Source organism: Thrips palmi, unplaced genomic scaffold, assembly GCF_012932325.1.
Source record: "Thrips palmi isolate BJ-2018 unplaced genomic scaffold, TpBJ-2018v1 HiC_scaffold_10, whole genome shotgun sequence".
In the NCBI taxonomy this organism is placed as follows: Eukaryota; Metazoa; Arthropoda; class Insecta; order Thysanoptera; family Thripidae; genus Thrips; species Thrips palmi.
The window spans coordinates 8,642,080-8,666,135 of NW_023144621.1; the positions used below are offsets into that span (position 1 = coordinate 8,642,080).

General features: G+C 65.1%; 1 protein-coding gene across 1 annotated transcript in view; it reads right to left on the reverse strand.

Moving 5' to 3' along the window:
* LOC117638927 overlaps nucleotides 1-20,402 on the reverse strand; it is a 51,611-nt gene extending 31,209 nt beyond the window's left edge. Inside the window, exons 1-2 of the mRNA XM_034374150.1 lie at nucleotides 20,227-20,402; nucleotides 13,035-13,175 (exon numbers count right to left, since the gene is read on the reverse strand). The gene's annotated coding sequence lies outside the window, so the exon portion shown is untranslated. The remainder of the gene's footprint in view (nucleotides 1-13,034; nucleotides 13,176-20,226) is intronic.
* Nucleotides 20,403-24,056: the final 3,654 nt, after the last annotated feature.

Below are 24,056 nucleotides of genomic sequence, written 5' to 3' on the forward strand. Positions count from 1 at the left end.
TTCCAGTCCCCTTTATCATTTCCGGAATAAAACCGAAAGGTGAGCCCCGTCACGTGTTTAAGCGGTGAAAGAGAATCCTCTGAGCGCTACAATAACGGGACAACGCGACCCTCCACCGGCAAAAAGGCCAAAAAGAGCAAAAGGGGGGAAAGCAAAGGGGCAAGCGCCACACATCACCCCGATGGCGGCGCTGGGCGGCGCTCGCACCAGTCGCCTCGCGTTGCAGACTGCCTGGCGGCCAGGCCGGGCGCAGCCGAGGGCGCAGCCCAGCGGTTTCGAAGAGTCGTTCCATCGGCCTGTCTCTGTCGCACTCGTGGGCCGACCGGTAAGAGTGCGAGAGAGACAGAGCGACAAAGTGAGCCATTGCGGCTGGCGCGCTGCCCGCCCCACCCCCTCGCCGCGACCTTGGGTGGGCGGGGGGAGGCAGGTCAGCCACTCCGACGGGAAACGAAAAAAAATCACACACAGGAAAAAAACGCACACAATAGTCTGCGTAAGGAACCTGGCGGGAGAAAGCCAAGGGGTGGGGCCTCGCTTGCCCTGGCTTGCCCTGGCCCTGGCTTGGCTCGACACGACGTGGATTGATAGGCGAGCCCTGCGAGCCCCGCGGCTGCCCCGTGGGTGCCCCCTGCCCCCGAGCAAGGGCCACGGGCCGCCCTGCGGGCCGCCAGGGCGGCTAGGGCCACCCGCTACGCTACCAAGGGCCGGCGGGGCGACTTGGGTCCGTGCCGGCAGGCAGAGGGCCAGCAGCGGGCCAGCGGCGTGGGGCAGGCCAGCCCGCCAGGCCCAGCTCCAGGACCGTGTCCAGAGCACCATCATGGCCCGACGAAAGGAATTGATAGAGGAACGAAAGCACATTTCGGTGGAGCACGAGGGACGGAAATGACAAGGAAAACACGGAGAGAAAGGCAAACAGAGGAAAGGAAAACACATCGGCGACGATAGGACCCCCCTTTTTCCCCCGCTCCCGATCAGTTCAACATCATGCCATAAAAGAAACCGAAAAAAAACGCAAACAAACGCGCGACAAAAACAAGGGCGTAAGCCGGTGTAAGCCTTCGATCCCCCGTGCTGCAACGCTGAAGTACTTGAGCCCTGTGCTTGACGCCGTGACACGTGACCTACGCCACGCCCCGGTAGATAGCGATCGATATACGCGCAGCCGCGCATCGACCGGACCGTGATTGGGGGCTCGCCAAGGTACGCCACGAATGGGGCTAGAATCTAACGCGTGATAGCATCAGCGGACTGTACACCAAACGAGGAATCCATTTATGCCGTCACTTTGGTGGATCGAGGACATGGAAGTACACTTCGCTGTAGCGGGCTCGACACGTGTTCCCGGCAGTGGCGGCCTTTTTCCGCCCCGACGCGCGATCCGTGCGGCGCCTGCACTGCCTGGCAGTCTGCCTGAACGGCGGGGCGGGGCGGGGCGGTCACTCTGAATCAATGAGCAGCGGGGCACACGTCACCGGGCGGCGTCTCACACTCAAGACAGGGTCGGTCGGACGGAGCTGGCAGGGTGGCGGAAAGACGCGGAATAAGTGATGGCAACGCCAATCCGATGCCGGGGCCGCGCGCCGCACACGAATGGCGTGCCTTAACGTGCCTCGGCGTGCCGCCTGTCAGAGCAGTGCAGCAGACCGAACAATGTTCCGCCGCTCTGTCTCTGTCGTACCCCTGCGCGACGCCTCATGAGAGAGAGAGAGAGAGAGAGAGAGAGAGAGAGAGAGAGAGAGAGAGAGAGAGAGAGAGAGAGAGAGAGAGAGAGAGTCGGCATCAGGCTGCGGCGCGCGGAGCACACCGCCGTCCAGTGTCACGGCGGCTGGTAATCCCGGCGCCGGCCACGTACACGCCAAAAGAAGGGAAAAATGAGGGCAAAAACGCGCTGCGGTCGGCGGGTCGGCGAGATCCCCACACGCGGCAGCCCTGCAGGACTAGCGGGACCTCGTCGTCCGTCACAATGACGGATGGGCGACTGAGCCCGGGGATCTAGAGAGGACCAAGATTGGCGCCGCCAGCCTAGCCCAGCCTAGCCCAGCCTAGCCAAGGCGTGGGCGGCCTGTCGACGGGGCGGCCGCCAGGCAGGCAGCTCGGTGCGCGCACCGCGGCCATAACAAAGTGCAGGCGGCACTTGCCCACACGGCGACCCATATTGGTCCTCGGCGCGCTACATCACTGTCACGGCCACGGCGACGACGGCCACCCTGGCCACGGATAAATGGTGTGGGTGTCACGGCAGCACGGCGGCAGGGCGCGGTGGCGGTAAAAGGAATATATATTTCTACGGCAAAAAGGGGGAAGGAAGCGCTGCTTCCGCAAGGGAAGCAGGTGGGGCGCTTGGCGCGCTTAGCGCCGGTCCCCGTCGCACACGGGCCACCGCGGGCCACGCAGCCGGGGGGCCGGGGCCCCGCAGCGCTGCGAGTGCGAGAGAGAGGCAACATCGATCGGGCGGCCAACGCACCGATAAGCACAAGAAGTTTAGCGACTCTACCGCCGCGGTTAAGAAACCGCCAAAGCCCCCCGCCGGCTCGGCTCGGCGCTCAACATGGCCCGGCCCGGCTCGGCTCCCCGTTCGGCCGCTCGGATCGGCTCGGCTCCACTTCGTTCGGCTCGACTCGGCCGTGCACACAACGAGCGGGCGGCGCGGCACCCACCACGAAACCTGGTAAGAGGCCGTGCGGGAGAATGGGGCAGAATGGGGGTGGTGACGGCGGCAAGGGGAGTGGAGGGGAAGGGGGCGGGCCCGGGCATCAACACGCAACTGGCAAACGCGAGCGTCCGTAACATCCAATAATACTAGGAAACGAATAACGCCCAATCACGCTTCTGGAAACCTTTCCACCGCAGCTAGCCAGGCGGGCAGGCAGGCAGCAGGGGCGGTCCGGCCCAATAACTCTCTTTGTTTTCACGCGGTCGGACAGCCAGGCAGACCGAGCTGGCGGCCGAGTCCGGGCGGTGCTTCGCCGCCCCTCGCAGTCCCACGAGTGCGAGAGAGACAGGGCGACGTAGCCGCCTTTCGGAATGGGTCTGGTGGCTCTCGGACTCTCGGACCTCGCGTGTCGGGCGTCGCGCAGCCGGCTCGGAAGTCGCCGTGACAGCGCCAAGCTTGCGCAAAGCTTGCGCGAAGCACTGCTGGATGGAGTGCTGGATGGAGTGCCGGACCCGGCCGGACGGAGTGCCAGATGGAGTGCTGGATGGAGTGCCGGATGGAGTGCTGGGGGAGTGCTGGCGGGAGTGCCGGGGATCCACAGCGCAGTCCCCGGAAGCGGTAGCAGCTCGGCCTCGCGGCGCCTCGCGGTCTCGGGGTTATTGGGTTATTAGCACGGGGATTACCGTGACGGGCAGAACTGGGCCGCGACTCCGACACATGGCGCAGCTGCACCACCAGCAAAATGAGTAAAAAGCGAACTTTCCGGGCTCTTTTTTTCATCACCCCTTTTTCGCAGAGAGCGTCTCCTCTCTTTTTATGCACGTGGAAACCCGCCACTGCGTCAACTCGGGCTGCTTTAGAGAGGCTGGAATGTAGGTTAGCGCGCGGAATCGACCTGTTACGTCTGCTCCAGTTTCCCTAGAGTATCTGCTTCCCCAAACGCGGTAGCGGCGTAGCGGCAGCGGCCAAAAAAGAGGTAAAGAAAACTCGTAACGAGCCATCGGGAGAGAGAAAGAGACAGAAAGGGAAAGAGAGAAAGAGGGAGAGAGAGAGAGAGAGAGAGAGAGAGAGATAAGAGTAGAAAAACACGCAGACGAGAAAACACACAACGCGTCCGCCCGGAGATCTGAGGCGGAAAGTATTTCTGGGCATCAATTTGGCCAATCGATCAGGGACGCCAAAAAAAGGACCGACGGCGGCGGGGCGAGTTGATTAATTGCCCTCCCCGGCGATGAACCGCCGGGTGCTTCCTCTGCATAAATAAGGGCCAAGTTGGGCCAGCCGCAGCGGGCGGGGCGGGGCGGCGCGGCGCGGGGCCACGTCGAGGCCCCTTGTTTATCCCGACCCACAATAACGGCAAAGTTTGGCCGGCGCGCACGTCGCACACTTGTTGCCATAGCGTGCCGCGGCCATTACCGCACCGAAGCAGCGAAGGGCGTCAAAGCGAACCTCGCGGACCAGGCCGCCGTAACGACGCGCCCTTCAAGGCAGGCCTTGTGGTGCCGCGGTGCCGCCGTGCCGCGGTGCGCAGCGGGAGGCCGGGGCGCGGCCGCGTCCGGGGCGGCCTGCGTGTCGTAAGGACGGCGCGCTGCCCCGGACGCGGCCGCGCTGGCTGGAAAGCGTAACTACGGAAGGGGAGCCACGTACACTGTACACCGAGCACGCAGCTCCTGACGGCGAGCATTTTTTTTTCTCTCCCGCCCAGCGCTGCCGTGGGGCGCGTACGCCCAGCGACAGGCGGGCGCTTCGGGTGGGGGCGCTGTTTATGACGTGAGGAATTTACTGGCGGAAAAGTTTGCCACGGGCCAGCCAGACCACGCCGCGCCAGGGCCCAGGCCGCCCTAGGCCCCGAGCGAGCCCGAGCCGCGCGGCGCCACGAGCCCCACCTCGCGTGCCGTCGTCACTTAAGGGACTCAACTGAGCAGCCCGCCGGTCCCCCGCGGTCCCCCGTCCCCACCCTCTTTGACTCCAACGAGTATACAGTTTCGGCCGCATCCCAGGCGGAGCGAGGCGGGGCGCGCGTGTGGCGCTGCGTGCCTGCGCGACCGCCACCACCACCGCGACGTTGCGAGCGAGGCCTGTGTCTTGCCTTGTCTTCACCTCTCGCCCGTCACGGGGACTCGGGCCGCCTCGGGCCGCCTCGGGCCGCCTCGGGCCTTGGGCCTTGTCAGTGTACGCGTCGTGCGCGGCCACCGCCACCCCCAGCAGGCGGCACAAGCGGAAGGTGACACGGAAAAGCTCGAGCCGGGCCTGCCGGGCCTGCCGGGCCTCCCCCAACCACACTGTCAGGAACGAGAAGCCGGCCATGAATACATGCTGCCACGCTGACATGCTGCAGCGCGACGACTCTGACATGAAATTCAGACGTCTGGCGCGGCGCCCCGCTGTGCAGGCCTCCAGGCCTTCGGGCCTCCATGACTCCAGGACTCGGCGAGGTGGCTGGCTCGGAAGAGAGGGAAAAGGGGACACTGCATTTGCCGGGCCGCCAGCGCCAGTCCCGGGGGACTCGTCACTCCTCCGGGCGACACCTCCTGCATACCGGCCCGCCCCGCCCCGCCCCGCCGCGCCCCGCCCCGCCTCACCCCGCACACTCGATTTACCGGCTGGCAATAAGCTCTTATCGGGAAAGACGTGACGCCGGGGAAGAAAAGAAGGAGCGCCGCGAAGGGCTTCGCAGGGAAACTCTGGTCGACGTTCCCCGCGCGAACTGCCACCGCCCACGGGGACTCTCTTTCTCTCTCTCTCTCTCTCTCTCTCTCTCTCTCTCTCTCTCTCTCTCTCTCTCTCTCTCTCTCTCTCTCTCCCCCTTTGTCTGCGTCTCTCCTTCCGTCTCTCTCTGTCCCCCTCGCGGGGCGGGCGGCAATAAAGGATCGCCACACTGGGCCTTCCCGCTCACGGTCCGCGACGCCGACGCCGCGCGTGACGTTCTTTGAGAAAACAATAAAAGCAGCCGGGGAGAAAACTTGACAACACAACCCCCTCCTCCCTCCGCCTCCCGCCGCCGCGGCCCGGCGAGCGCCTCGCCGCGAATCCAGCCAGCCAGCCAGCCAGCCAGCCGCCTTCGCGCACCTGTCCGGAGCAGCACCGAGAAGAACAAGTCAAAGGCACTGGGTCGCGCCACCCCAGCGCCGGCGACGCCAGCGACGCGGCGAGCCCGGCCCGCCGGCCGCCCCCGGCCGCCCCCGGCCGCCCCCGGCCGCCCCGGCCGCCCCCGGCCGCCCCCGGCCGCCCGGCCCCCCGGCCGCCCCGGCGCCCCGGCATCACGGCAAGCTGTCCGGTGGGAGGAGGAGCGAGGAACGAGCAGGGCGTCCAATTTGGAGAAACGCTATTACGAGCCACCGTCTTTCGGGTAGCGCAGTCGACTTGGTATCAGGGTAGTACGTACACGCAGCCCCGACCCGACCCACATCGCGGCGGAGAGCGGCGTAGCGGGTCATGGGGGTCATGGAGGTCGGGGCGATGCTGCCCCTCTAGCGGGCCGGGGCTCCAGGGCTCCAGGGCTCCAGGACTCCAGGACGCAATTTCGCAGAGCAGCGCGAGGAGCCAGCGCAAGCCAGTGCTAGCTGTGGGTCGCTGTGCTCCGCGAGTACCCCAAGAAGTGCGGGACGCCCAGTCCTTCAACATAACGTTCTCCCTTTCCGTCGCACGACTGGTTCCCGGCTCTCTCGTCGACCCCTAAAACAGCGAAACTGTTTTCACTGTGTGGCGAGCAGTTCGTTCCAGGGCATAGAGGTCGCGGCGGCGAAGCGATGAAGCGGCGAAGGCTCCAAGAGGCGACCCCGCCGCAACGTTCGTCTCGTCACTCCGTCTGGCCGCGTCTCGCTTCGTCCCGCTCCGTCTAGCTCCCTCCGATTCCATAAATATTCAGGTGCCGTCACTGCGTGTAAAAAAGCGAGAGGGGAATGAAACGCGTGGACGTGGTGGGCAGGGGTGGCAGAGAGAGAGGGAGGTGGGGGACAATGGGAGAGCGAGCGAAAGAGACAGAGAGAGAGAGAGGAAGGGGCCGTCCGCAGTAAAAGCACGCTCCATCCGGTTATCAAGAAGACAACACTGGAAAAAGTCAATGAGGCATCGCTTCACTATCCCGATCGACGGAAAGGCATTGAAAAATCCATGGCAGGGCGACGCGGCAGGGCGGCGCGGCAGGGCGGCCCGTTGGCCGACACAAACTCACCGCGTCAATACGACACGACGCCAACTGAACGGCGACCCGATCCAGCGACCAGCAGCGGCGACCAGCGAGGCCGCAAAAGTACCGAGACCCAATCTCGCTGCGGTGGGCGAATTAACGGAGTTTGGTGCACCTCGCCGCCCCGGCAGGCCACGCGCCGCCACGCCACGCACCGCCACACCATGCCAAGCCACGCCAGCCGCCCTAATTTTGGCTTGGTCACTTCGTTTGCGCGGTGGCAGCGGTGGACGGGACGGGGTGGCTGCACCACGGCAAACTTGGTCCCCGGGACACAAACGACTGGGCAGGTCGGGCCGGGTCGGGCGATACGCCGTGACAAACCCCAGGGGACGGGGGGGGGGGGGCACCGGACTCGAATTATTGGACGGCCTCGCTGACGCAGCCAGCCCCGCGCGCGAGGGACAGTACGCAGAAAAAACGGTGACAGAGCGATTCCACGCAGGGCGTCCCGTCGCTCTGTCCCTCTCGCACGCATAAGTCTCCCTGCAGGGTGCGAGGGAGACAGAGCGATGAAGCCACCGTTCGGAAGCAGCCGCCGTTCGACAGAGGGCGACGCGGCGACGCAGTCGGGGCCGCTGTTTTGCCGCCAAGACTTGAGCGCCCCGCCCCGCCTGTCCGTTGGTCGTTTGTCGGCGAAAACTTTTCTCGTCATACGTATCAATCTGCCTCCATTGAAAGCCTTAATTGACAAGTTCCGCCTGGGCCTCGCCCGCGCCCGCACCGCGCCCCACCCCGTCCTTCACAGCGTATCGCCTCGTCATGCCATCGCACTCAGAGTAATGAACATCTGGGACCTGCCTGCACCCCCGCCCCTTTCTCAAATTGAAAACGGACGGCGAGGCGCTGGGGCACGGCCTCATCGGCACGGCCTCGTCGTCGTCGGCACGGCCTCGTCGGCAAGGCCTCGTCGGCCTGCCCGTCTTGCCCTTCGGCTGTGGGATCCAAAAATTAAGCGGCGAGGGAGAACGAGCAAGCAGTGCGGAACGACGCGCGCCTCTCCACCTCAAACAAACAATCTCGCGGACAGGCCGACAGGCCACTACACTGTAATTGAATGGAGTGGGTCCATCGCGCGGTGTCGACGTGGACCGTCGCGTCGCCCCAGACCGCCCCAGACCCCCAGCCGGCTCCGAGGCAAACGGTTGCGTGGCCCGGGCCCTCCCAGGGAACAGGGACGGGCAATATGACCCCCGCTCCCCCTTCCCCGGGGGCCGGAGAGAGGCCCTGGCAGCGCGGAGCGGTGAGTGCGGACCCAGTGTGACAGTGGTGAGAGCTACCCCTTAATTAGAACAACAAGCAGTACAAGAAAACGAGGTCCACACAGAGTTGCCCGGGCCGGGCGCTGGGCCCGCCCTGGGCCCACCCTCCACCGAGCTCCACCTCGGCTCCACAATTACGGAGAAAGTACTGTCAGGAACACGGGGCGCAGGACGAACGAACGCGGGGCAAGGACGACTCGGTGCGGCACTCGCAAGGTCACGACGGCGGCCCGAGCTGAGGGACGCACGCCACGCCACGCCACGCGGCGCCACAAACCGCTGTCGTACACAAGCGCAGACCCGCAATCTTCACTGCCGCACTAAAGCCGTCATAAACGGTCCAAACTCTTTCTCCTCCTCTCTCGCCACACGAGCCTCCCTCTCGCTCTGGCCCAATGACGGCCGCTCCAGACGTCAGGGCGCCGCCATGGGTGGGCTCGGCTCGACTGCTGAGCACCGTGTCGGCCGCAGGGAGCACGCGTAAACTCGCAAGAAATCCCGACTCTACGTCAAAACCACCACTTTGAAAGAAACCAAATCTAGAGTTTAAATTTCAGAAAATAAAACGTGAGTATTTTGACACTGGTGCACCTGAAGCGGAAATGCACGCTACAATCAAGAGTACACAAGTATGACGCTTTAAGCGGCCACTATGCTTGACGAGGCGCTTAAGAGAACGCTGCAGTTCTCGCAGCCAGGGCGCCTGCAGCGCGGCGGGTAGGCAATCCGAGCGCACCGCTGCACAGCGCGTTGCATAGCCAGCGCCTCACAGGCGCTCCGTAGGCAGCCGCGGCCTCCGCAGCGCGCCACTGTCCTGCGCGTTGCCTACCCTCCGTTCCACAGGCGCTCCAATGCAAACGCGGCCCTCGTCGAAGGGAAACACGGAATAAACCTCGACGCTCGTCCTGACTGCGCTGCGGCGGTTGGCGCCGCTGAGGCGCTGCGGCCCCAAGGTGCCAAAATCTGAGTCGAAAGGATCAAAGTGCGAGAGAGACAGAGGGAGAGGCGACGGGCCCTGATTGAAACGACGCCCCTCTCTCCCCCTCCCCCTCCTCACTGGCTCATTGGAATACCGCGGTGGAGAGGCGAAGTGCGGCGCTAGTATCGCGTTTCACGCCGGCACGGCGCGGCACGGCGCGGCATGGCAAGGCACGGCGTTGACGCCCGGCATAAACCAAGGCACCTTCCAATCCCCGTGAGAAGTGCTGGCACCGGTATCGGCGTGCCGAGTCAGCGCGGCGGGGCGGGGCGGATAGAAAGTAGTTAAGAGCCACTGCCGCTTCTCGGACGGCAGCCGGTTGACGACGGGCGCCGCCTGCTCGCCGCGCACGGACGACTCCTGTCCCCGCCAACGGCAGTCAACGGGGCGCCGCCGCCACGACGCTGCCGCCGCTGCTGCTCCAGGCGACGAAATGCTAATTTCAGGACGAAGGCGAAAGAGAGCCGCCGTCGAGAGCCTCCCTCCCCGCGGCGCTCCCGATGCAGAGTCTCAGATCGGCCCAGGTGGGAAGGCTTCAAGACCACCCCACTGCCCTCCGAAAGGGGGCGGAGCGGGGCGGAGCGGGGCGGAGGAAGGAGGAGTGTATGCATTAAGTGGCGCAATGAATATGGTGATGGCGTCCCCCTCCCCCTCCCCCTGCCGCGGCCGTGGCCCTTGGGACACAATCACACACGCCCCGCCACGCCCCACCACGCCCCGACTCAAAAGGTCTGCCGCGCGGCGTTTGGAAAGACCACCAGAACGTCGTCGGGGCTGCCGGGGCGGCGGGGTGGCGGGCGGCGCTATGCAAGCAAGCCGGGCGCCCGTTTCTATCCCTTCCGGTCCCCAGACGCCCTCCGCCCCCTCCCCTCCCCCGAGCCGGTGACCTCGTTTTACAGATGATCCCACTCCGGCGAGTGCAGCTCCTCCGCGTCTCGCAGCCACCGCCTAAGTGTGCCATTCCAAGACACCGCTCATTATGAACGGTCGCTAATATCGGAGCTTAGTCCGGTCCGCCGCGCCGCCACTCGACCCCGCCCCGCCCCGCCCTCGCCGACGTGCTTAACGGCTGGAACGCCCCTTCTCCCCTCCTACGCCTGCCACGCTGAGTGCGCATGGAAACGACGCCAACCGCAATGAAAACCACGTCGGCACAAAGAGCGCTCTGAGCCCTCGCATCGCGTGGCGCGGCGGCGCGGCGGTGCGGCCATGGCCCGTCGTTTTACAACAAACACACTGCCAAAGACGGCGGCCAGCCAGCAGCCAGCCAACGCGTTCAGAATGGAACACCCCGGGGCCGTGCTCCCGCCCGCACCGGCCGGTCACCATTCAAAGGCCCGCCCGACCAAAGGCAGGCAGGCCACAGGCAGGCCACAGGCAGGCCACAGGCAGGCCACAGAGGCAGGGCTCGATCAAAGGCTGACGTCACCGTCACGCCCTGTTGAATGCCTTCGGAGAGTCAAATTAAAAACGGCGCCGACTTCGGGAAGGTGCGCGCCGCGCCAATCGGGTCTCGAGGCGGTCTGAGGCCGACGGGGCGCGGGCATGAACTAGCGACAAGATTAACGCGGCCCTAAATTCCCGGCGGCCCGGGCTGGCAGCGTTAGTGCGACGGGGCGGGGCGGGCGGGGTGGGGCGGGGCGAGGCGGGGGTGAGGCCGGGCGCCGTGTTTGTCGAGCCCAGCGGCCGTCGCGATATCCAGCGAGGAAACGGGCAGCACTAATTCACAGCGGCATCAGCGCGCCGCTCAAAACGGTGTACACCCGAGACACTCCTGCACCTGCTCGCCGGCGCGGCGCCCAGCGCGCCAGCGAAGAATGGAAACAATTTAAGCCCCTGTCTGGAGCACAATGGGAAAAAAATACGTTTCGCAAACAAAGAAAAAAGTCGAATTTCCACGCGCTGGGTCGTTTCTGACGGAAGTGTTTGCGCGACGTCGCGCCACTACAATTCGTCACCACGCGCCAAAAGTTGCGGAGGGTCCACGCGCACGGCCTGCGCGGCCTCGGCCCGGAGTGGGTCGGGAGAGCAGTGGGCGGGCCCTTTCACGGAAACAAAGGGAAGGGCAGGAGGGAGCGAGGGGCAGGGCCAGCAAGGGCCAGCAAGGGCCAGCAAGGGCCAGCAAGGGCCAGCAAGGGCCAGCAAGGGCCAGCAAGGGCCAGCAAGGGCCAGCAAGGGCCAGCAAGGGCCAGCAAGGGCCAGCAAGGCCCAGCAGAAGGCGCCACCACGCCCCGCCAGGCGGCCTGCCCAAGGGCCTCCGCCACTGCAGCTGAGTAGAGAAACATGACGGCCAAGCGGGCGGCCTGGCCGGCAGCTGGGCAGCGGGGAGGGCGGCGTGGCGCAGGCCGTCGCAGCCACGGCGAAGCCACGGCGAAGCCCAGCCCCACAGGGATATGGGTTATGGCTTTGCTCAGGCGGGGCGGGGCTGCGGGCGCGGGGAGAACCGAGGGCTGCGAAGGAGAGGGGGGAGGGCCGCGACGTGAGCCTGAGGGTCCTGGCCAGTGCTGGCCAGTCCCGGCCACTCCTGGCCGCGCAGCCCGAACGGCCGGAACCAGCCGGACAGCCTACTGACACCTGTCCCATTATATATGCCGCTCCGCTCGCCCTGTGTGCTCAGGGCCCCGGCCACCACCAGGACGCCCAGATACGGGCTAGTGTGCGGGGCGGGGCAAGGCGGGGCAGGGCGGGGCGACCTTGGCCACGACAATGCACGTCGTATGTGTCGTCCCAGGGGACGCGGCGGCCCGGCGCGGCGAGCGCTTTAAGGGCACGACGAGGATGCACCACTTTACACTGCACTAGGCCACGCCATCCCCGCCAGCCAGGCCACCGAGGCGAGGCGTGCTCGCCCATGCCGGCCATGCACCGCGCAGTGCACCAGTGCAGTGGTCCCTGCACGCTGGAGTGCCTTTCTCGCGGGGCGGAAAGCACCCCACTCCTTTTTTCTCCGCAAAGTGGCTGCAGGACGGCAAGCAGCGAAGCAGCCCGCTAACGAGGTCACCCCAAGCATGGCACTTCGGATCGGTGCGTGCGCGGCGCGGCGCGGGGCGGGGCGCGATGGCCAGGCTCCAATGCTCCAATGCGGCAACAAGGGGAAATAGTAACAGAAACACGCGGTGCAAGTCGTGGTTCCGAGGCGAGAACGCAGCAGCGGCGCTCGGCGTGCCGCCACACCGGAATGGCACACACGGCACGCGACGGTGTGTCGGCCTGTTGGGCTGCTGGCCTGTTGGCGCGGCGCTGGCGTGTCGGCCGAGCAGCCGGAGGCGAGGAGAACCTAATTGTTGGCGGGATCCTCTCGATTCCCCCGGCCGCCCCAGCCTCCACCTCCTGGAAACCAATGACCGGGCCGGGCCGCGCCACCCCAGCCTTGCTCGTCTCGCTCGCACTCACGCGGCGCTCCGCAGCGGTGCGAGAGAGAACAAGCGACGAAAGCACTGTTCGGAATGAGCCTCGCTGCCCACCCAGCCCCGCCGCCGTCAGGGCGGCCAGCCTTTGTGGAGACAGAGCGTTATTGGACACACGGTGAAATTGAGTTTGGCACATTGGCTTTGGAACAGGGATACAGCCGTGAGGTCGGATGGCGGCAGGGGAGGGGAGACAGAGAGACGGAAGAGAAAGAGAGACAGAAAAGGCAAGGAGACAGAGAGACAGAAAAGGCAGAGAGGCCGCCTCCGAACCGCGCCACACCCAAAGGGCTCAAGGGTCCGCCGGAATCAAGATGTTCCTCAGCTACAAATCCGTCCAGTTTCTCGACAAAGGGAAGATAAAACTTTCACAAACTTCGCCTAGTTCAAGAGCTAGAGCTAGCTAGTTCTGACATTAAAAATATTTCCTCGAGAACACTGCTGCCTACTTAGATCTCACACAGGTCGGGCCAACAACGCTCACGCCCTGAAAAGAAAAGCTATCTGTGTGAGTGCTTTTTGTGTGTTCTTTTCTTTCGCTCACCTGTTATTGCTCCGCGACGGGCGTACTCCAGACGTTATCCTTTCCTGAGTCCAACTCGTCCACCTTCCACGGTGCACACAGTCCGCCAGTCAGGCTGGACTACAACACTTCTGGGTCGCACTGAAATCCCATGACAGCCACCTGCGGGAAAGAAAAAGAAGACACGATCAGATCAGGCTCGCATTCCCCAAAACACGAATAGGGTGCAAAGGATACGATTTCAAGATAAAATCCTGTGCTAATGAAAAATAACCCTGAGGAATCTATAAGGCTATACTTGTTGCTGAAAACAAAACACGAAAAAATCCCAGTGTACCGTGCGTTGATTTTCTTTTTTTCGTTTATGATAAAGCAAAGGGAGGGAAAATCTAGGGCACAAAAATGCTGTTTGGCCTCGTAAGAAAACGGCCTGGGGCGGCGCGGCGTGTCGTGATGTGATCCCTGCGTGTGGGCCGATGGCCAATCCTGAGCCCCACCGCACGCAGGCAGGGCACGGCACGGCACGGCACGGCACGGCACGGCACGGCACGGCACGGCAGGCACGGCACAGGCAGCATCCGCCTTGCGACTTTTACGAGCGCAGTGAGGAGTGGCCCGAAGAGGGAGCGACAAGGAATGGAATACAAGGGCCAGGTCGGGGGAGAGAGGGAGAAGGAAGCAGCTCCTGCCAAGGTTTTATCCGCAGGGCAAACAAGACCGCCACGCGGCCACACGTCGTACCCGTAATGGCTGCATATGCCCCCCTCCCCTCCCCTAGTTCCCCTCGCCCCGTGCACTCCCTTCCAAGCCGCTGGAGGCTCCAGGGGCACTAGCAGTGCGCCCTGAGTGATGGGGTACTTGTAGCGACGTACACACCCCGTATATATCCGGCTCTAGTGTTGACTTGGTTCAACTCTAGACGGGCGACACACGCCGCCACACACACTCGCGCGCGCGCACACACGCCACACGCACACACAGCGCAAAGGGGACAAACAAACTTGCGCTACAGTTTGTTCCCCCAAGAACAGCGGTTTGCGAATGTCACTCACTCATCCAAGGGGCCGTGAATAAGTGAGCAGGGTGAGGCGGGGTGAGGCGGCGCGGGGCGCGGCGGGGCAAGGCGGAGCGGAGCCTGGCCTTTGCGCTGCAATCAATACCAGAGTAGCAGCGCGCTGCACGTCGATGCGCCTAATTGGATCCCGGACCCCATTTCCGGGAGCACGTCCGAAAAAGGAACCGAGAAGACGCGGTGGTCCTGCAGCGCTCCTGTCTCTCTCGCACTCGTGGGGCGTGCCGTCGGTGTGCGAGAGAGACGCCGTCTCCGCGCCGCAGACTAATCAGTGCGACAAAGAGCCGCGCTGGCTGTGCTGGCTGTGCTGGCTGCGCTACTGTGCCGGCTAGCTCCCCACAGGCTCGGCTCGGCTCGCGTGAGCGGCGCGGACCGGACCAGGGGCGCGAGGCGTTATCGGGGGAAGGAAGGGAAGGGGTGGGGGAGCCAGTAATTAACGTCCAAGCTGCAAGTGACCGCAGCTGTTGCTCCACAATGCTGCCAAATCGTCTGGCTGCGCTAGTGACCTACCACCCCACGCCCCGCCACGCCCCGCTCACCCCAGCCGCGACCCTTTCGCGGCGCCTCGGGACTCTGACCACACAATCACATGCCTACCCCAGGCGGACAGCCAGGCAGCCAGGCAGCCAGGCGGACAGGCAGGCAGGCAGGCGGAGTCCCCCCGGGGATTGGGCTCGCTCAAACAACACACGGCACAAGGCGTATCAAAATCAATACACCAACACACAATCGAATTGTTTGCGCGCATCTGGCCGCTTGCATTGCCGGCATCCGCTTTATTAAGTAAAAGAAATTGCTTTCCTCGAGGGGCCGTACGCCGTACGTTGTGATGGGGAAAGTTTCGAGATACGATTCAGCCGCCGTAAGCCGACCCCATGAATACAGTGAGGCACGCTGGCGGGGTCTTGCCTTGGGCGGCACGGCGCAGCACGGCGCGGTGCGGCTAGGCCGTGCCGTGCCCCCCAGTGCCTCCAAAACACTCCGGGTGCATTGTGCAAATAGGTTTATGCCGCCTCCAGAAACATTATTCCCCTGCACACGCCACAGCGCCACAGCCTTGCACGGAGACAGCGGCAACCGTGCTCCGTCGCACTCCGTGTTGCCTACCCGCCATTACCATCAAGGGCTAGACCACACATGATCGTATGCCATTTCGGGCCCGACACATGCCCGCCTGCACTTCAAAACGAGACGCCCCTCACGCCGCCCCGCAGGCGCTCTAAAGGCAGCCATCGGGCTCCCCCGGCGTGGCCCCGCCCCTGCGGCTCGCCAACAGCCCAAACTCGGCACAAAACACGCGCGAGATGAAAGCGGGCGACGCCCTTGTCACCAGCGCCTGCCTCGCCTGCGAATCGCTTCCCCTCCCGGAAGAGGCTCCGGCCGCGCGGATATGGGGCTCTCCATTCTGCCCATCTGGCGGCGACGCGGCGACTCGCCGGGGTAGTGGCGACGAGCTTCCGAGGGAGCGCGGCGCGGCACGGCGCGGCACGGCGACATCAGCGCTGAGGACCGTGGCATCCATTTCTTTCATGGCGCGAGACGGCGCGGCGCCGCGAATCCCCCCGAAAGTCGCCCTCGGGCCGAGGGACGCCACCACCGGAACCAACTTCCACCAATTCACCGCGCAGTTGCTCCTTCTTCTCGCCGCACACCGCGACGCTGGCACACAGACACAGCGCGGCCTGTCAAAACTCCGGCTCCAGGTCGGGCGGTGGGGCTTCCGCTACAACGTCCGGTGGAGTGCGTTGCATTCCGCTCCCACGCCTGCTGACCCACTTTTTCCGCCGACTCTCTTTTTTTGCGCCGCTCCGAGTGAAGTGCCTTAAAAGGCGGGCACGGACGAAGCGGACGAAGCCCGGGGCAACAATTAGCCGGCGGTGGCCGAGGCGCGGCGGGGCGGGGCGGGGCGGGGCGGGGCGGCCAGTCCCGGGCCCCGCGGCCGTTCCAAGTTTTACGAGAGCCACCGCGTCGGCCCGCGTCGCACTGCCGGACGTCGCGGCGCCCATGCTAATGCGTCTTTCAATGTTGCCCGCCGCGACGGCGACGACGGCAGCGCTGCGCGGCGAACAGGCGAAGCAGGCCGCGCAGGCGGGGCAGGCTTCCATAAAGTGCACGCACAGCGGCGGGCGGCACGGCGGGTACGCCCGGCGCCGTAAAGGCGTACGGACGGAGAGGCCGCGTCCTTCAGTGAAATGCGTTTAACGAATTCCGAATGCGCGCCGCCGCACACTGCCGGCAGGGCCTCCTCCAGCGGACTGATTCCGGGGTCGCTCGGTCTCTCTTGCACTCATGGGGCGCTCTGTAAAGGTGCGAGAGAGACATAACGACGAAAAAGACTCTCGGAATCAGTCTGCAGGGCTTCGGCCTTCGCGGGGCACTCCCATACCAACGGCAACCCCGCCCCGTGCATGTAGACGGAAAAGAGGATTTTCCGGGGCCAATTTCGGGCCATGCAGTCAATGGTAATGCGTGGGTCGTTCCCTCGCAGCGTCGTCAGGCGGACCGCGGAGGACCAGCGGGTGAACCCCTCCAGGCTGGAAGCATGCTGGAAGCAGGCCCTGCTGAAGGGGGCTCAGAGAGCACGCGACGCGTGCGCCGCTCGAGTGTTCTCGCTCGCACTCACATGTACGTACACTCTCGATCCAGTCTTTAAAACCTCTGCCCCAGTTCCCCGGGGCATAGATGAGCTTCACATGTTACAGCGTGTTACACGGCATCCTCTGTGAATATTTATCGGACTTTCGGTCATAAATAATTGCGTGCTGCGCGGTGCACGGTGCATGTTCAGGATAAGTTACATGCACCTCGGGTTTATTTTCGCGTCCATATACGTTTGCCGCCCCGGGGCGCGAAGAGGCAGAGGGTGCGAGCAAGCTGGTGCCGGGGCCGGGATGGAAGGGGGAGGGGGGAGACCAGGCAGGCCCAGCGGGGCCACGCAGCCACCACATCCTTTCCTGCTCATAATGCCAAGCAGGGCTGCTGGCTGATTCCGAACAACACTGTGCTCTGCCTCTCTCGCACTCATAGTGGCCGCCGAAGGTGAGCGAGAGAGACAGAGCGAGGTTAGCACGCGTAGGGCTCGTCACAAACGCAGCAAGCCGCACAATGCAGCGCAATGCAGCGGAGGCGGCCACTTGGTGGGGGACGCGGCAAGGGATCCGTCGCCCTGGCGGCCCTGGTGGTATTGCCACAGCATCGGGTGTCTCGTCTCGCTCTGTCTCACTCCGCCTCGCTCTGTCAGCCACGCCGCGGCGCTGCGGGGATTCGACAGAGCGCGCGGCGCGCGGCACGACGCTTGTGTATTCATTCCAAAGCCGAAGCCGAGGGCGAAGCCGCGCCGTCTTGACTGATACACACAGCATAATGAGCACTGCGCGGGTCCTCGCCACTGGTAAACACAAACACCAACACTGAAGCGCGCGCACACAGACACTGCAGCAATGATGATACTTTTTCGATACACACGGCGGCATGACTATTCAGTGGTTGGTGGCATCAGCTGGTGCATGCTCTCCCCGCGGCCCCGGTCGCGGAGTCCCGGTCCCGGCCCGGTTCAAAGCGCGCGCCAAAGAGGCCAAATTCCATTATTGTAATCACCACTTTGAGCGCGCCGCATATCGAATAACCGAATCGAACCGACTTCCCGACCGCACCCGGCGGCTGCCCCGCAGTGCTGCGCTCCTCGCGACACCACACTGTGACGCCCGATTCCGAACAGTGCTTTCCGCTCTCGCTCTCTCTCTCTCTCTCTCTCTCTCTCTCTCTCTCGCACACCAACGCCGGGCTCTGTGAGTGCGAGAGAGTGAGGGGACGCGCAGGCGGTGCCCGCGCCTCGCTCATGGGGGTCATGGCGAAGAACGAGGCCCCGAGTAGCCCTTCGGGCCTTGCTGCCGCCTGCTGCCGCCTTGCTGCCGCTGCACTGCAAGCCGGAAGGCAGTCTGCTAGTCCGCTGCACCCGGAAGGCGCGGGGCGGAAGAGCCATCCGCGCAGTGCACGGGGTGGGGTTCATAAGCATATCGTTACGTTAGGTTGACCTTAATGGCGGCGACTCCTCCCAGGCCGCCGCCCAGAGCCAGAGCACCCAGCCAGGCCCGCCGTTCCCTTATAACAGGTGTTTTTTCATGCAGCACAGCGGCAGCGAGCGCCTCTCGCAGTCGCGTGTAGTGTAAGTACTTGCCGCACGGAGCGGCAGCGGCCGGGGCGGCAGCGGCCCAGAGCACTTTTTGTTGTTATCAGAACAGCAAACATGCATAAAGGCCCGGGCTCCTCTGGCTGCTACTAATCACGCCGTCCGCCCGAGGCACACCCCGCCCCGCCCCGCCACCGCTCCACCGGCTCCAGGCGTATTTCTTATATCGTACCTGTTGAATCAACCGATGTACACCAGGGCCCCGGGGCCTCCGGACGACCCTGGCACCGTGTCTGTCTAATGAGGCCGCTGTGAGGGCTGGCGCAGGGCTGGCGCAGGGCTGGCGAAGGCTGGCGAGACCGACGCCGGACGGCCGGCTGGCATAGATTGTCAGTCGGCCCTCCGAGACAGCAGCCCTTCGAGACCCCGTGACTGGCTGTGAGGGCCCCAGGGCCGCTCCCTTGACCCTGCATACCCTCGATCCTGTCACACGCCCTAATGGCCAGGGCGGCCAGGGCGGCCAGGAGCAGGGTGGGGCCGTGGGCCGGGGCATGCCGGGGCCGCAGGGGGTGGCTCACCGGCAGGGCACGGCCAGGGCAGGGCACGGCCAGGGCAGGGCCCCTCAAAGGGGCGACGACGCCGTGCCGCCGCGCCGCCGCGCCGCCGCGCCCACTGGGCCACGCTTGGTTATGCTTCAGCAGAAAGGCAACCCCAGGGGGAGGGGGACGGGACGGAGAGAGGGGTATGAAAATGAGGGCCAAGGGGCGGCGGGGCGTGCGAGGCGTACGAGCGGGAAGGCTAACTAGCCCCGCATTGCTCCTGGCCCAGCAAGCCGAACCCGAACCACGGCCTCGGCATTACAGTGCAAGCGGCGCAAGCCGAGCCATTCCGGCGGTCTGTCTGTCTGTCCGTCTCTCTCTTTCTCTCTCTCTTGCACCCGCACAGGACAAGACAAGCCACGAGTGTGACAGCGACAGAGCGACGAAACGATCGTCAGCTTCCATGGCAGTCGTGAATCGCGGGAATAAACGCGACGGGCGGCGCGACGCGCGACGGCGAGCGCGGCCTGGAAGGCCTGCAAGGCCTGCAACACGTTGGAGGGACATTAAGCCCGTCGTTAAGTCGCAGCGGTGCTGTGCAGCCTGCAGCCGCGGGACCAGCCGAGCCAGGCCAAAGCCAGGCCAGCCGCTCGCTGCCAAAACGCGAGCGCGGCCAGTCATTTGCATATTCCGATTCGGCGCTCGCGGTGGGCGGCCTCGGCAGGCTCATTCCGAAGGTTCGTTCTGTCTTTGTCGCACTCGTGGCGCGTCCCACAGGCCGCCAAGGTGCGACAGGGACAGAGCGACTCTTCTTCGGCAGGGCTGGCGCGGCTGGCGGAGGCCTCGGCGAGGACGGAGGGCTGGCCATGGCTTGTCCGCTGCGGGGGGCGGCCGGGTCCTGCCGGGCATGGCTGGAGAGGCTCCTCAAGCCCTCAAGAGAAATTGAAGGGTGCAAGGACCAGCCAGCCTCGCCTTTTGGCGTGTTGCACGTTGTTGACACTGCGTCACGCTGGCGCGGCGCGGCACGGCGTGGCACGGCGCTGGCAGGACCACCTCCAAAGCTAGGATGGCGAGGCACGAGGCGTGAGGCGGCACGCTTCAAAGGGAGCCAAGGTGATCCAAGACGTTCCCCCCGCCCCTTCCTCCCCCTTTTCCCGCGCTGGCCCGCCGCGGTGCCGCGGTGCCGTTGCCCCGCCTCAAGGAGGCGCGAGGCGTAGGCCAGGCTGCTTGGCGCCCTGCTTGGCGCGCTGCTTGGCGCGCGGCCTAGGATTGGCGAGGGGGACTGGGGGGCCAATATCCAAAGTTGAAAACTTTATGAGGCCCGTCCCGTTTCCAGGCCTTCCCGGCCGTCCAGGCCCTCCAGGCCCTCCGGCGCGAGAAAGCGAGACGGCGGCCCGATCGATGTGCAGGACCAACGACGAGCACGCCAAGCAGGCCGAGCAGGCCGCCGAGACACTTGTTACAGATACGTACTCTGACGCCTCGGCCCGTCGGCCCGTCGGCCCGTCGTGGCTCAGGTGGCGTCTCCGTCTCCGCTGGGCGTATCCAGTCACATGTCGAACCACTCACTGCACGCACTCACGCGGACACACGCGCGCACGCACGCGCCACGCACACGCGACCGGGGCCGGACGCCTATGGGGTCGGGCCCCGCGAACGCCCCGCGAACGCCCCGCGAACGCCCCGCGGTGGGAGGGGCAAGGGCTCGGCACAGCGAAGGGCTCGGCACAGCCTCGGCACTTCGCGTTCGCGCGGTGGAGACGCTGGCTGGGAGGGCGGCTCGGCTTGGTCCACCTGACCTGGGCGCAGGGCGCGGAGCGACTGGCCGGTGGGGCGGACCGGGCGCGTCCGGGAGGGCCCGGGGGGGCCGGGAGCGCGGCGGGGGTCGCGGGGCAGCTGGGGGCGGCAGGGGCGGCAGCGGGCGGGGGCCGCGAACACTGTGCGCGCAGCACTCTGCGCACCCTCTATTGATCTCACGCCTGCCACAAGGGGGTGGGGCGGCGGGGCGGGGAGGGGAGGGGAGGGCAGCGGGAGGGGCAACAGGGGCGGCGGAGCAGACCAGTTAATGAAAGAAAGGGGGCAAGGAGCTGCGAGACTGCGAGCAGCGCGAAGTAGCGGGCCGCCGTGTTTTGGCTGCAGGTGAGAGGTCAGAGATGGCGGGGCGGGGCCGAGCGAGGCGCGGAGCTGTAGCCGCGACCCGGAGGGGTCTTACCCGCCCGGTGCGACCCGCCGATCCGACCCGCCGCCGAGACGTACACACGACAGGAAATGAGCAGGGGATTGGAGTATCAGGCCGGGCCCGAGTGCCACACCTGCTCAGCCCTCTCGGCGCTTGTCGCCGCGCCAAGCCCCCTGAGCCCCCTCGAGGGCCCGGCCCGGCCGCCACTCCGCCCACCCCGCCTCGCCCCGCGTAAGCCCACATTAGCGGAGAGATGAATCAGCACGAGATCGGTTCCCGTGGTTCCCTTGGTTCCCCGATGATCCCTGTCGGAGCCGCGCGGAAATCGCTTTCAAGTTCTAATCCGGCACGCCGCGCGCCGCGCCGAGCAAGATGGAAAAAGAAGAGCCACTCGCGCCCGGCGGGAAGCGGGGGCGAGAGAGAGACAGAGACGAGAACAAGGCCGAGGTGTTTAATTATTTCCAGAAAAATGGATGCGGCCCGTCTGCGACTTTCGCAGTGATAAATCTCCGTCGTTTTGGCGACTCCATTGAGACACGCCGAGTTCGGGCGAGGCTCACGGTTGGCGAGGGTCGGCATGTCCCCGCGCCCTCGCCGACGGCGACCTCCACTGTCCGACGCGCTCGGACAGGATCGCGACCCGCTTCGCAGCGCTTCGCAGCGCCGGTCGCGCCTGCAGCAGGGTCTCTACCGGGTGCTCCCCGACAGGTGCCACCGGTGCGCGGCGCCGCGCCGAGCGCAGCAGACCAGTCGCTCTGATCTGCCAGTCCAGATTTCGGATGTAGGTCAGCGAAAAAGTAGAAACGAGTTGAAATTCAATCGATTGCGCGCGTATACACGATAATGACCGTGGGGGGCGTCACTACACAATCCATTCCCGCCCCATCGACAGCCTTTTTCTCTTTCCCTTTTCTCTCTCCCTTTTCGTTTTGTTTCTCTCTGCCAGCAGGCGGGCCGATGATGTCGCAAAGCAATGATCCCCGCACGCAGGCCGCGCCGAACGCCGAACGGCCGCACACGGCGACACGGCACAGGCCTCCCTCGGCGCGACACGCCAGTGCGACAGAGAGGGCGGACACACCCACCCCGTCGCACCGCGAGCGCGACAGAGAGGGCGGACACACCCACCCCGTCGCACCGCGAGTGCGACAGAGAGGGCGGACACACCCACCCCGTCGCACCGCGAGTGCGACAGAGAGCACAGACACGTGGCCCAGCCGCGCCGACAGGCGGACAGCTACCCTCCAGCAGTCGGTCGGTCGGCGGTAAAAAGGGGGAAAAATGACCCCCTAAATACGATATTTACTGTAGCGCAAGGAATCGCTCCATCCTGCGAAGGCCCGGCACTGCAAGCAAGGCAAGCAACCACACCGGTGCTTAAGGCGGAAGGCAGGAAGGCGTCTGTTGACGGCGGCCGGGCGGGCTGGGCGGTCGCAGATGAAGCTCCTTGTGTTCGGCAAACGGCCTGGAAAGGCGCGACAATGCACCCACACAGGCACACTCGCACACACGGACACACGAAAAACGTACACCAATCCGAGGCACGCACACAGTGTGCCACACACACGCGCACACACAGACACTCCGTGCCAGTCCGACGCTCTGACTGGAACCTGCCATCCGCGTCACGCTACACGGCCCACCATACATAACAGGTCAGATAGGGGGCCACGCTGGCGGCCAGAGGTCGCAGTGCACTTCATCTTCCTGACACCGACACACAGTTTGAATGCGGTGGCCTGACCGCGTTTCGGAACGCACCCTGTACCGCGGCGTGGCGCGGCGTGGCGCGGCGTGGCGCGGCGTGGCGTGGGCGGCGGGCGTGGCGCGGCGTGGCGCGGCGCCCCGAAACTTGTGCGGGGCGCGCCGCCGCCTCTTTGTATCTGCGAAATGATGCGGTTCGGAGCGCGGAACTGAACAAGATGCGCCTTCGAGTTCGCCTTCGCCTTCACAGCGCGCCAGGTAGGGCCTCCGCGTGGATCCTTCCAACGCTCCGGCGCCCGCCCCGCCCCGCCCCGCCCCGGCCCACCTCGCCACGCCTCGACACGCAGCGCGGCCGCAGCCCAATCAGCACCGCTTTGCAGGCAAAGCCCGGGCCGGTCCCGACGCCCCGCACGCCCCCTCTCGGGAGGCTTGGGAACTAAGCCTGATGTATCAGCTGCGGCCGCGCGGCTTAAGTAGGTTCCGCCCTCCTCCGCGTAGCGTAGCGGCAGGCTCGCCAGGACTAGAACAAGGCCATCAATGCGTCCCCTGCACTCCAAACAGTCGCTCTGTCTCTCTCGCACTCTCTCGCGCCGAGTTCGAAGGACGCCGAGCGACGGAAGCGGTGTTTGGGATCGGCCTGCAGCACTCGCGCGTGCGGCGTGCTTGCTGGCTTGCTGTCGAGCTTGCTGCCCCGTGGCCGAGACCGCTGTGGACTTGCCCGGACGACGGCGACCCTTGTACACACACGCACGCGGCGCGCACGCGCGCGCGTTTGCCCGACACAAATCTCTCCGGCTCGCACACAGTGCCGGGACCGTCGCTGGGGAAACATCGTTCTTCAAGTCAGCATTATCACGGGAGTCACCGAGTCAGCCAGCAGGGCGGCCGGGCGGCGAGGCGTGTTTGAACCGCGCGCGTTAAAGCTCGTCACAAAGAGCAAATCCGCCGGAAAAACACACTCGCCCCGGGCTGCTCGTGTAAATCCGAACACGGCGGCTTTTTAAAAGCCGCTCGCCTCGCGAGCACGAACGCGGAGAAGGGATTTCTTGCCCCTTTGTCCTTGTCCCTTACACTTAGCGCACAATGATAGCGGCAACAAAACGCAGCAAGGGGAGCGGACCGTGGCAAGTCCGGGCCACGCGCGGCCACGCGACCCAGCAGCATGGCCTCGCTCCTTCTCTCTCGCACTCATGAAGCGTCCCGTGTAGGGGTAGTGTCAGAGAGAGAGAGAAGGCATCAGTTTAGGGCCGCAAGGCGAGTCCCGGAGTCGGGCTGTCCGGAGCTCCTCTGGACCGTCCGGAGATTACGGCCCTTAACTGATAAATGCTGGCAAGGTTTTACGCAACATGTGTGTCCGAGGCCGGGCCGGCCGGCCGGACGCCAGGGACTCGCCTGGCGGCCTCGTGGGGCGCGGCCTTGT